At 48.3% G+C, this 12,719-nt stretch overlaps 1 protein-coding gene across 2 annotated transcripts in view; it reads right to left on the bottom strand.

Annotated features, from left to right (window-relative positions):
* LOC130283845 (uncharacterized) overlaps window positions 1-12,719 on the bottom strand; it is a 60,052-nt gene that overhangs the window by 15,413 nt on the left and 31,920 nt on the right. The window contains exon 5 of one of the 2 annotated variants that reach the window (XM_056533441.1): window positions 10,445-10,604. The gene's annotated coding sequence lies outside the window, so the exon portion shown is untranslated. Of the gene's footprint in view, window positions 1-10,149; window positions 10,605-12,719 lie in introns of those variants that run through there. The other variant, XM_056533440.1, reaches the window with a different exon arrangement.

The following is a 12,719-nucleotide window of genomic DNA, read 5'->3' as shown; positions in this document are numbered from 1 at the left end:
CTGGTCCTCTGCAATCCGTTCCTGTGCCTCCCGCCGTGGAGGCTATGCAAGTTGACCGGTCTCGCTTGACACCTCAAGAGAGGACACGACGCCGCATGGAGAATCTTTGCCTGTACTGTGCCGGTACCGAACACTTCCTGAAGGATTGTCCTATCCGTCCTCCCCGCCTGGAAAGACGTACGCAGACTCCGCACAAAAGTGAGACAGTCCTTGATGTCAACTCTGCTTCTCCACGTCTTACTGTGCCTGTGCGGATATCTGCCTCTACCTTCTCCTTCTCTACTATGGCCTTCTTGGATTCCGGATCTGCAGGAAATTTTATTTTGGTCTCTCTCACCAACAGGTTCAACATCCCGGTGACCAGTCTCGCCAGACCCCTCTACATCAATTGCGTTAACAATGAAAGATTGGACTGTACCATACGTTACCGCACGGAGCCCCTCCTTATGTGCATCGGACCTCATCATGAAAAAATTTAGTTTTTGGTCCTCCCCAATTGCACTTCTGAAATTCTCCTTGGACTACCGTGGCTTCAACGCCATTCCCCAACCCTGGATTGGTCCACAGGGGAGATCAAGAGCTGGGGTACCTCTTGTTTCAAGGACTGCCTTAAACCGGTTCCCATTACTCCCTGCCGTGACCCTGTGGTTCCCCCTGTAACCGGTCTCCCTAAGGCCTATATGGACTATGCTGACGTATTTTGCAAAAAACAAGCTGAGACTCTACCTCCTCACAGGCCTTATGACTGTCCTATTGACCTCCTCCCGGGCACTACTCCACCCCGGGGCAGAATTTATCCTCTGTCCGCCCCAGAGACTCTTGCTATGTCTGAGTACATCCAGGAAAATTTAAAAAAGGGGTTTATCCGCAAATCCTCCTCTCCTGCCGGAGCTGGATTTTTCTTTGTGTCCAAAAAAGATGGCTCCCTACGTCCTTGCATTGACTACCGCGGACTTAATAAAATCACGGTAAAGAACCGCTACCCTCTACCTCTTATCTCTGAACTCTTTGATCGCCTCCAAGGTGCCCACATCTTTACCAAACTGGACTTAAGAGGTGCTTATAATCTCATCCGCATCAGGGAGGGGGATGAATGGAAAACGGCATTTAACACTAGAGATGGACACTTTGAGTATCTGGTCATGCCCTTTGGCCTGTGCAATGCCCCTGCCGTCTTCCAAGACTTTGTTAATGAAATTTTTCTTGATCTCTTATATTCCTGTGTTGTTGTGTATCTGGACGATATTCTGATTTTTTCTGCCAACCTAGAAGAACACCGCCAGCATGTCCGCATGGTTCTTCAGAGACTTCGAGACAATCAACTTTATGCCAAAATGGAGAAATGTCTGTTTGAATGTCAATCTCTTCCTTTCTTAGGATACTTGGTCTCTGGCCAGGGACTACAAATGGACCCAGACAAACTCTCTGCCGTCTTAGATTGGCCACGCCCCTCCGGACTCCGTGCTATCCAACGTTTTTTGGGGTTCGCCAATTATTACAGACAATTTATTCCACATTTTTCCACCATTGTGGCTCCTATCGTGGCTTTAACCAAGAAGAATGCCAATCCTAAGTCATGGCCTCCTCAAGCGGAAGACGCCTTTAAACGGCTCAAGTCTGCCTTTTCTTCTGCTCCCGTGCTCTCCAGACCTGACCCATCTAAACCCTTCCTATTGGAGGTTGATGCCTCCTCTGTGGGAGCTGGAGCGGTTCTTCTACAAAAAAATTCTTCCGGGCATGCTGTTACTTGTGTTTTTTTTTCTAGGACCTTCTCTCCGGCGGAGAGGAACTACTACATCGGGGATCGAGAGCTACTGGCCATTAAATTAGCACTTGAGGAATGGAGGCATCTGCTGGAGGGATCAAAATTTCCAGTTATTATTTACACCGATCACAAGAATCTCTCCTATCTCCAGTCTGCCCAACGGCTGAACCCTCGCCAGGCCAGGTGGTCTCTGTTCTTTGCCCGGTTTAATTTTGAAATTCACTTTCGCCCTGCCGATAAGAACATTAGGGCCGATGCTCTCTCTCGTTCCTCGGATGTCTCGGAAGTAGAGCTCTCTCCGCAACACATCATTCCTCCTGACTGCCTGATCTCCACTTCTCCAGCCTCCATCAGGCAAACTCCTCCAGGGAAGACCTTCGTCTCTCCACGCCAACGCCTCGGAATCCTCAAATGGGGTCACTCCTCCCATCTCGCAGGCCATGCGGGCATCAAGAAATCCTTGCAACTCATCTCTCGTTTCTATTGGTGGCCGACTCTGGAGACGGATGTTGTTGATTTTGTGCGGGCCTGCACTGTCTGTGCCCGGGATAAGACTCCTCGCCAGAAGCCTGCTGGTCTCCTTCATCCTCTGCCTGTCCCCGAACAGCCTTGGTCTCTGATTGGTATGGACTTTATTACAGACTTACCCCCATCCCGTGGCAACACTGTTGTTTGGGTGGTCGTTGATCGATTTTCCAAGATGGCACATTTTATTCCTCTTCCTGGTCTTCCTTCAGCGCCTCAGTTGGCAAAACAATTTTTTGTACACATTTTTCGTCTTCACGGGTTGCCCACGCAGATCGTCTCGGATAGAGGCGTCCAATTCGTGTCTAAATTCTGGAGGGCTCTCTGTAAACAACTCAAGATTAAATTAAACTTTTCTTCTGCTTATCATCCTCAATCCAATGGGCAAGTAGAAAGAATTAACCAGGTCCTGGGTGATTATTTACGGCATTTTGTTTCCTCCCGCCAGGATGACTGGGCAGATCTTCTTCCATGGGCCGAATTCTCGTACAACTTCAGAGTCTCTGAATCTTCTTCCAAATCCCCATTTTTCGTGGTGTACGGCCGTCACCCTCTTCCCCCCCTCCCTACTCCCTTGCCCTCTGGTTTGCCCGCTGTGGATGAAATAACTCGTGATCTTTCCACCATATGGAAAGAGACCCAAAATTCTCTCTTACAGGCTTCATCACGCATGAAGAAGTTTGCTGATAAGAAAAGAAGAGCTCCCCCCATTTTTTCTCCCGGAGACAAGGTATGGCTCTCCGCTAAATATGTCCGCTTCCGTGTTCCCAGCTACAAATTGGGACCACGCTATCTTGGTCCTTTCAAAATCTTGTGCCAAATTAATCCTGTCTCTTACAAACTTCTTCTTCCTCCTTCTCTTCGTATTCCTAATGCCTTTCATGTCTCTCTTCTTAAACCACTCATCATCAACCGTTTCTCTCCTAAACTTATTTCTCCCACTCCTGTCTCTGGTTCTTCGGACATCTTTCCCGTAAAGGAGATACTGGCCTCCAAAAAGGTCAGAGGAAAAACCTTTTTTTTGGTTGACTGGGAGGGCTGTGGTCCTGAAGAGAGATCCTGGGAACCTGAGGACAATATCCTAGATAAAAGTCTGGTCCTCAGGTTCTCAGGCTCCAAGAAGAGGGGGAGACCCAAGGGGGGGGGTACTGTTACGCCGAGCGCTCCGGGTCCCCGCTCCTCCCCGGAGCGCTCGCTACACCCTCGCTACTGCAGCGCCCCGGTCAGATCCACTGACCGGGTGCGCTGCGATACCGCCTCCAGCCGGGATGCGATTCGCGATGCGGGTGGCGCCCGCTCGCGATGCGCACCCCGGCTCCCGTACCTGACTCGCTCTCCGTCGGTCCTGTCCCGGCGCACGCGGCCCAGCGCCCTAGGGCGCGCGCGCGCCGGGTCTCTGCGATTTAAAGGGCCACTGCGCCGCTGATTGGCGCAGTGGTTCTAATTAGTGTGTTCACCTGTGCACTCCCTATGTATACCTCACTTCCCCTGCACTCCCTCGCCGGATCTTGTTGCCATCGTGCCTAGTGAAAGCGTTCCCTTGTGTGTTCCTAGCCTGTGTTCCAGACCTCCTGCCGTTGCCCCTGACTACGATCCTTGCTGCCTGCCCCGACCTTCTGCTACGTCCGACCTTGCTTTTGTCTACTCCCTTGTACCGCGCCTATCTTCAGCAGTCAGAGAGGTTGAGCCGTTGCTAGTGGATACGACCTGGTTACTACCGCCGCAGCAAGACCATCCCGCTTTGCGGCGGGCTCTGGTGAATACCAGTAGTGACTTAGAACCGGTCCACTAGCACGGTCCACGCCAATCCCTCTCTGGCACAGAGGATCCACCTCCTGCCAGCCGGCATCGTGACAGTTTGCTTGTTTCAGAAACTCACGCTCTCATCTACGCTTGCCTCTCAGCATCAATTCTAAAGCACTGATTGTGTTTAGGGTTATATTACAGGTACTTTAATTGTTTACATTCTTAAGGTTCTGCCTGGTCTTTTACACGGTATCTCAGGGTTACGATTTCGTTATTTATACTTGTTTCGTTTAGGCAGCCTCTGCTTCCCCATCAACTCAGTCAACTCTACTTACCATCTCTACAGGTTCAGGTACCATATAGGATTTTATTATCAAGGGTATGTTTGCACTTACAGATAGTCAGCTGATTTTAGTTTTGATTTATCGTTTCCTGCAGGTTGCGGATCTATCACACGTCGCAAGTACAATTTGGTATACTTCGGTTGGAGGGAGGGGGAGTGGGGCGTGGGTTACTTCAGCCACTCTGGCTTTCCTCGTTCAGAGGTGGACTGCCGGGTCAGTCCTCGATGCCTCATGTTGGGGGGGGGGGGGGGCAGGGTTCACGATATTGATAAATAGGGGAGGGGGGGGGGGATTCAGCCAGTAGAGGTGGATTGCCACTTCAGTCCTCGCGCCTTGTAAACTGGCTTAGTTAGTTCACCAGTCTTGTCATTTTCACTTCTAGAGGCAGATTGTTTTCAATCCACGCGCCTCATGTTGTCTCTTCTTGTCTTTGGGAGGATAGTTTAAATTACACTTCTCTGACGGGGAACTATTTCATTATTTAAGTTGATGTCTGTGGCTTCGGGAAGTATGGAAGGGGTAGCAGGTCCCGCAACTCCAGCCAGATCTTCGCCGGCCAGATCTTTGATTGCCAGATCTTCGCCTGCCAGATCATCTCCTGCCAGATCTACCAATCAAGGGAGCGTCCTATCATTCAGGACTTGGACTATTCCCAAGATTGTTGCAGAGTTACGCCGCCAAGGTATCCCCTTTCCGGCAACCGCTAGAAAAGCCGAGCTATTCAGACTCAAGCTCTCAGGAAACCCCGGGTCCGGCTGATCGGGCAGACCAAGAGTCAGGATCGTTAGATAAGATTCTTTCAGCTCTGGATAAGTTGTCATCATCCATGCAGGAAATGCAGGGTAGACTGGGGGCTTTGGAAGCCCGGGCCAGTCAGGCCATTCCAGCTTCTACCTCGTCCGCAGAGGCAGCTGCTGTGCCAGGGATCTCGGCCGTAGTTGCTGGCCCTTCAGGATCCACCTCTATCCCTACTCCCATTGCCATCTCGGGTCCGGCCACCACTTCAACTCCAAGAGTGGTCGAGGCTGGGGCATCCATGGTCTCAGTCTTTCCAGGGGGTCCTTCTCCAGGTACCTCTTGTTCCTCCGTAAGTCTCATCCCAGCACACTTCATCCCTGAGGTCATCAGGAAGGACATCTTGGATGGCAAGGATGTTAATTTGGCATCCCTCCTGGTGGCCTCACAGGACGTGCTGGACAATAAGACGTTCGCTTGTGGGGAGGTCTCAGTGACGGTCAAGGCCAGAGACCCTAGGCTAGGCAGGAAATTAAATATTCCTGAGTTCGTTTTAGCATTTGGTCTGTACAGGGATGTTCTCTGTGCCGCCAATCCAAACAGGAGAATTGAGTTGCACCAGTACTTACACAAACTAGTGGACCTGGGGTATAAGTACGGTGGTACATCATTTTATGATTATCACAGGTCCTTCTCAGCGAAAGCGACGGCCACCTTGTCGCAATTCCAGCAGGGTACGAATTGGGCAGTGTTAGACACAGAGCTCTTATGCAGGCACTTCGTCGGTCTCAGAGCTCCCCTATGTGGCATCTGTCAGTCATCCACACATGGCACAAACTGGTGCCCAAACGCAGTCGCGGGCACATCATCTGTGGAAGAGGGACCAGCACCTAAAGCACAGGCAGGCCCTGCTATCGACAAGCTGGGTAGACCAGTGCATTATCTCGGAAATGCACAAATCTGTAATAATTTCAATTTTTCATCCTGCCGTTTTAGCCAGTGCAGGTTGCTACATATTTGTTGCATTTGCCACAGGGCACATCCCAAGAGTCAGTGCCCGAAAAAATCCGGGGCCAATGCATGACTAGACGGGGTGAATGCCGAGGTTCTCAGGTCTTTTTTGCAGGATCATCCAGACCAGGGTTTAGTAGAATTTTTATGTCAGGGTTTCATCCAGGGTTTCCACACTGGGTTAGTATGGCTGCCGCATGATACTTTTGAATGCAGAAACCTTCAGTCGGCTGAAAATAATCGTGAGGTGGTATCAGAATTATTGAGCCAGGAGCTTCGCAAAGGGTTTGTGATCGGCCCCTTTCCCAGGGCTCCCTTCAACCAGTGGAGAGTCAGTCCGATAGGGGTAGCCTGTGGAAAATTTTCGAATAAATTGAGATTGATTTACGACTTGTCCGCACCTCATTCATCCGCCGTTCCAAGCCTCAATTCATTAATACCGTCAGAAGAAGTGTCATTGAAGTATACATCAGTTGACAGGGCAATTCAAAAAATATTGAACCTAGGTCCTGGCACATGGCTATCCAAAGCTGACATCTCGGATGCTTTCAAATTATTGCCTATACGTCCTGAGTTGTGGCAGTGGCACGGGATCAAGTGGGATGGCCTATATTATTTTGCCACTCGTCTTACCTTTGGATCCAAAAGCAGCCCTTGGCTGTTTGACTCCTTTGCATCGGCTTTGGAATGGATTTTAGTTAATCAATGGTCATGTCCCAATGTCCTACACTATTTAGATGATTTCCTTTTACTAGAAAGCCCAGTCAATGTGCCCAGGAATCTGGAGACGCTTCTCCACGTTTTTCACTGTCTCAATATCCCGGTGGCCGAGAGGAAGGTAGAAGGCCCGGCAACTTCCATCACTTTCTTAGGGGTCGCTTAGTCGGCATGGAATCCAGTCTCCCACAAGATAAGCTGGATCGAATTCGAACAGTCATCCACAATTTAGCATGCTCCCTGGTGTCTAATAGACAGCAACTCCAGAGCCTTCTGGGTATGTTAAATTTTGCAATGAGGATCATTCCTCAGGGCAGAGCTTTCGTGTCCAGATTACTTGCCCTTCTTCCAACAGCTCCCGATGCCAATTCTCCAGTGGTCCTGGACCAGGCTGCTAGAGCAGATTTGGCTATGTGGGACCAATATTTGACATCATGGAACGGAATATCCATGTTTATTCGAAGTTCCAACCAGCATTCTCCTACTGTTATCACCGATGCTGCAGCATCAGCGGGCTTTGCGGCCATACACAGGACGCATTGGTTTGCAGGCTCATGGCCCCCGGAGTTGCTGGCCTTACCAGGGTTCTCTTCCACGTCAGCTTTCTTCGAAATTATTCCAATAGTAGCAGCGGCCATGACGTGGGGCCACTTATGGCAAGGGCAGACTATAGTTTTTCACACGGACAACATGGCCATTCGCGACATCATTTGTAGGGGGAGGTCCAAGTCTTTACACATAATGGCATTTCTCCGCAGGCTAACTCATACTGCTTTACTAAGGAATTTCCACGTAGAATGTGTCCACATAGAAGGGAGGAAGAACGTAGCCGCTGACGCGCTGTCTCGCTTTAATCTCCAGGTATTCCGCCAAGTGATGCCCGGAGCGGACGAATTAGCTACGCCAATACCCCCATTCAATACTTGGAGGCTGGATTAGACAGGCATTATGACGGAGCCATGAAGTTGATCAACCTGTCCCTCGCAAAAATACTGCTAGGTCGTACAAACTGGCTTGGGACACTTTTTTGCAATTTCTTCATACTCACCCCTCACCTCAACCTATGGACATATCCTACATTTTAGCATTTGTTTCCTTTTGCCACTTTTCGCTAAAGTTATCACACAGTTCCATAAGGTTATATCTCTCCGGCATCCAACATCATCGGTCCCTCAGGTATCCTGATCTCCCTTCCATTTCAAGTGCACATCCGGTCAAGGCGGCTTTGAAGGGTATACAAAAATCAGAGAAGCCTAAATCACCGTCCAGAGCTCCGTTATCTGCAGCTATGTTTCAGCAATTTAGTCGCACATTAGACAACCACCCTTTTGGGTTTTCCGCCAGCATTGTGTTAAAAGCAGCCCTGTATTTAAGTTATTTTGGGTTCTTGAGACCCGGGGAATTTACCAAAACCAGTTACAATTCCACGGCCCTGTTGGTCAAACACCTTATACCTTCAGAGAATGGTTACACACTTTTGTTGGATTGCACCAAAACTCAGCAGGACAAACAGGTTCAGGTGAAATATTTCCCTACCCAAAATCCTTGGTGCCCGGTGAGAGTTCTTCAGCAACTTCTTGGACTATTAAGCAATAAAACTCCCGATTCCCCCCTACTACCTTTTCCTATGCAGCCGCTCTCCTCCAAAGATTTTGTGAGCTATATCAGGATCTTGGCTCGTAGTGCGGGATTTAACGCATCTTCCATTACCGGTCACTCTTTTAGGATGGGGGCAGCCTCCTCGGCCTCTAGACATGGGGTTCCCGCCCATATAATTAAAAGACTGGGCCGCTGGAAGTCGCCATGTTTGCAGCGATATATACCTGATCCTCAGGTCGAAATGGCTCAAGCTTTCTGTAAACTTGCTGATATTTGATTTATACTTGCATCATTAAAACAATACTAAACGATCTGGTCTTTTGCCCTCTTCTTACCTTAGGTTAACCCCATACGGCCGGCAGGGCACACATCAGGCTTTAGTCATGTATCATTATGTTAAGGTGTTTTATATTGTAATGTAATACACGCTCACGGTGAATAATCTGACCACAACTAATATAGATAGAGCAAATCCTTACATATAAAAGTAAGAAAGAGCTACTGGAAGCTGTAAATCACTGTCTATGTCAGTGTTTCCCATCCAGGGGGCCTCCAGCTGTTGCAAAACTACAACTCGCAGCATGCCTGGACAGCCAAAGGCCTGAAAAGTCGCATCAAAACAAAAATGGTACCAGTAAAAACTACAGAACAAAGCGCAAAAGATGAGCCCTCACACTTCCCAGTATATGGACAAATGCTAAAGTTATAGGGGTCAGAAGAGGATGATTTTAAGTATACTACTTTTTGTATAAACGGAAGCCCCCAAAAGTAGCAAAATGGGTTTTTTTTTTTTTTTTTACTGTGTATTTCATGGTAGCATGATTGATGCCATTACAAAGTAAAATTTGTGGCACAAAAAGCAACAAGCCTCATATAGGTCTGAAAGTTAAAAATGAAAAGTATTCTGGCTGTAATACACAAGTGGTATAAATATCATGGTCGCAGCCGTCACAAATATCATGGTCGCAGTCGGCACATTTTTTGCACAGGGGCCCTCTGCTGTCTGTGTCCGCCCCCGGTACTGGTGTAAATGTCCATTTTGATTGGTCGTTTCTTTGAGCCATTGATATGTTTCACAGATCTGGACTGTCTGTAGCATTGTATGTTGAGTCTGGTTTCAAGTTACAATGGTCCAGAAAAGACCATTGTATGTTGAAACTATTGTATGTTGAGGCCATTGTAAGTTGAGGGATCACTGTGTGTGTATATATATATATATATATATATATATATATACACATATACATACAGTAGTCATGCTGATTTAATATTGCTACGTGACACATTATGAACAGTTTGGGATTTTTAGATAAATATGAAATAAGTAAGGATCAGAACCCCCGTCTGCTTACAGGAGTACAATCTAAACATCCATATTAAGGGTAGGGTCACACATAGCGGATACACAGTGCATTTCACGCTGCATATTTCAGTGCTAGCAAAGTCTATGAATGTTTATTATTACTCCCATAGACTTTGCTAGCACAGAAATACGCAGCATCAAGTAGGCAGCATCAAATATGCTGCGTATACGCTACGTGTGACTCTACCCTTAGGCAGATTTTAAAGGTTTTGTGTCCAGCTAGGGTAAAAACAATAAAAATGTGTACTCACCTAGAGGAAACATTATAAAGTATAACTCTCATTGTGATCTGTGATATTGAGGGAGATTTATCAAATCCTATGTGGAAGAAAAATGGTGCAGTTGCCCATAGCAACCAATCAAATAACCTTTCATTTTTCACAGGCCTCAATCTGATTGGTTGCTATGGGCAACTGCACCGCTCTTCCTCTGCACAGGATTTGATAAATCTCCCCCATTGTGTTTGTAACTGAACATTCTTATTAAATATTCACTGCCTTTAAATTTTCTTCTTTTTGTATTATGCTTTTTTATTGTCATTAATTGTTAACTGTACATTGTACCCTATAAACACCTAATAAATTAATATCATACTATTATGTTTCTTTTTCTTTTTTTTTATCCCACGTGATTGCATACCGACAATCCACCATCTCAGTCCATCCTAGAGTTCAGGCAGATGCGGCCAATACAGCCAGTGTTCATAGTATGGCTTCCGTCACATAGGGTATTTTTTGGCGCTTTTTAATTAGTGCCATCTTCCACAGGCATTGCAGTTTTACAAATCCTTTAGCGAAGTCTGGAGAAAAAGGTCAGAAAAAAACATATTGAAGAGTTTACATATGTTTTAGAAGCGTTTTTATATTTTTTGTCACAGTTTAGAAGATCTATAGCTCCAAACTACGGTATATAAGATACATTTTTGACATGCTTCATTTTAATAAAAAAACAACTAAACAAAAACCTCAGTAAATACTAGGGATCGACCGATATCGTTTTTTTAGGGCCGATACCGATAATCGGTGGAGGTTAGAGCCGATAGCCGATAACTTATACCGATATTCCGGTATAAGTTATCGGCTATTTATCCCCCCTCGACAGCGCTTTAAATCAATGCACTGCAGTGGCTTTTGCGGTGCCATAGGCCACCGCCGCCACCACCCGCTTCTCTCCCCCTTCCTGTCAGGGTGGTCCGGGCCATCCATCCTCCCTTCCTGTAGTGTCCGGCTGCATTCCTGGTGGAGGGTGAACCGGTCCGGGCTGTCCTCCTTCTCTGGGGGTCATCTTCTCCACTCCGGGCAGGCTCCGGCCTAATACGCTGCATAGACGCTGCTGCGCAGTGACACCCGTGTGCAGCGACGCACCTGACGTCGCGGCGTAGCGGCGTCTACGCAGCGTACTAAGCCGGAGCCTGCCCGGAGTGGAGAAGATGACCCCCGGAGAAGGACAGCCCAGACCGGTTCACCCTCCACCCGGAATCCTCCACCCGGAATGCCGTCGGACACTACAGGAAGGAAGGAAGGATGGATGGCCCGGACCACCCCCATTACGGGTAAGTTTAATTTTTTTTTATTGCCTCGGAGGGTGGGGGAGGGGCCCGACAGGTATAGCGGTATGGGCAAAAATCCATACCGGTATACCGCCCAGCACTACGGGGGGCGGTCGCGGTGCGTGGCGGCGGGTCGAGGGGGCTGGTCGCGGTGCGGTGGGGGGCATTATCGGCTTATCGGCAAGGTAATTGCCGAAACAGATAATGCCCAAAATCGTGATTATTGGACGAGAATATCGGCCATACCGATAATCGGTCGATCCCTAGTAAATACCCAGCCCCCCCCTCGCAGTGTTCATGAAGACTGGAATTTTATGCGCTGGTGTAAAGTAAACCCCATCACTGGATTTATCAAGAGGAGCCCACCTCTTGACAAATCAGGGCACACGTGAGGTGGAACCGTGCGACAGCATAAAAAATTCTCACTCTAAGGGTACGTTCAGACGTGCGGATTTTCACAGTGGATTTCGCTGCGGATCAGCCGCTGAAGGACCTCCTATATGCTGCCTTTATATGTGCCTGCTCAGAGCAGCAATACGCCGCTACGAGCAGACACACTGCGATATGTGAGTCGCAGTATACTCGCACATCGCAGCAGCTCTCGGCCTAGCTCATTAAGCAGGGGGAGAGGCCATGATATGTGCGAGTACACCACGCATGCACGGCAACTCGCACATCGCAGTGTGTCTGCTCAGAGTGGCGTATTGCCGCTCCGAGCAGGCACATTTAAGGGCACAATACAGAGGTCCTTCTGCGGTGGATCTGCAGCGTAAAATACGCTGTAAATCCGTACGTGTGAACGTATCCTTAGACAGTGTTTCCAAACCAGGGTGCCTCCAGCTGTCGCGAAACTACAACTCCCAGCAGCCGAAGATTGTGAGTGCTTGTGCCTACTGAGTGCTCACGTGACCAGCGGCCATGAACATTCAAATTCAGCCGGCGGGCCTGCCTCCAGCGCACAATTCAGCGAAAATAGAAGCTGATCTTCAGAAGGACCGTGCTGAAGGTAGGCATCTTAGTCTGAGACCCCACTTCGGTCTCCTTTCATCCGCACTATAAGGCTGGGTTCCTATTACGTTTTCCCCCATACGGGAGCACATACGGCAGGGGGAGCTAAAAACTTGTACTTCCGTATGCCTTCGTATGCGCTCCCGTATGTAATTCATTTCAATGAGCCGACTGAAGTGAAACGTTCGGTCCGGTTGGATCATTTTTGTGCCTTATGCACTTTTTCCCCGCACCTAAAACAGTGGTCCTAAAGATACTGTGTCATTTTTACCGAAATGTGCACTGCGTAGAATCAGAATCCCTAAAAAATTACAAAAATAGGTTTTCAATTTTGCCCCACAAATATATATTTTTCTG

The sequence above is a fragment of the Hyla sarda genome, chromosome 8 (assembly GCF_029499605.1).
Source record: "Hyla sarda isolate aHylSar1 chromosome 8, aHylSar1.hap1, whole genome shotgun sequence".
NCBI classification, from domain to species: domain Eukaryota; kingdom Metazoa; phylum Chordata; class Amphibia; order Anura; family Hylidae; genus Hyla; species Hyla sarda.
Note: the sequence above shows the minus strand (reverse complement) of the source record. Positions and strands in the feature narration are given on the sequence as shown.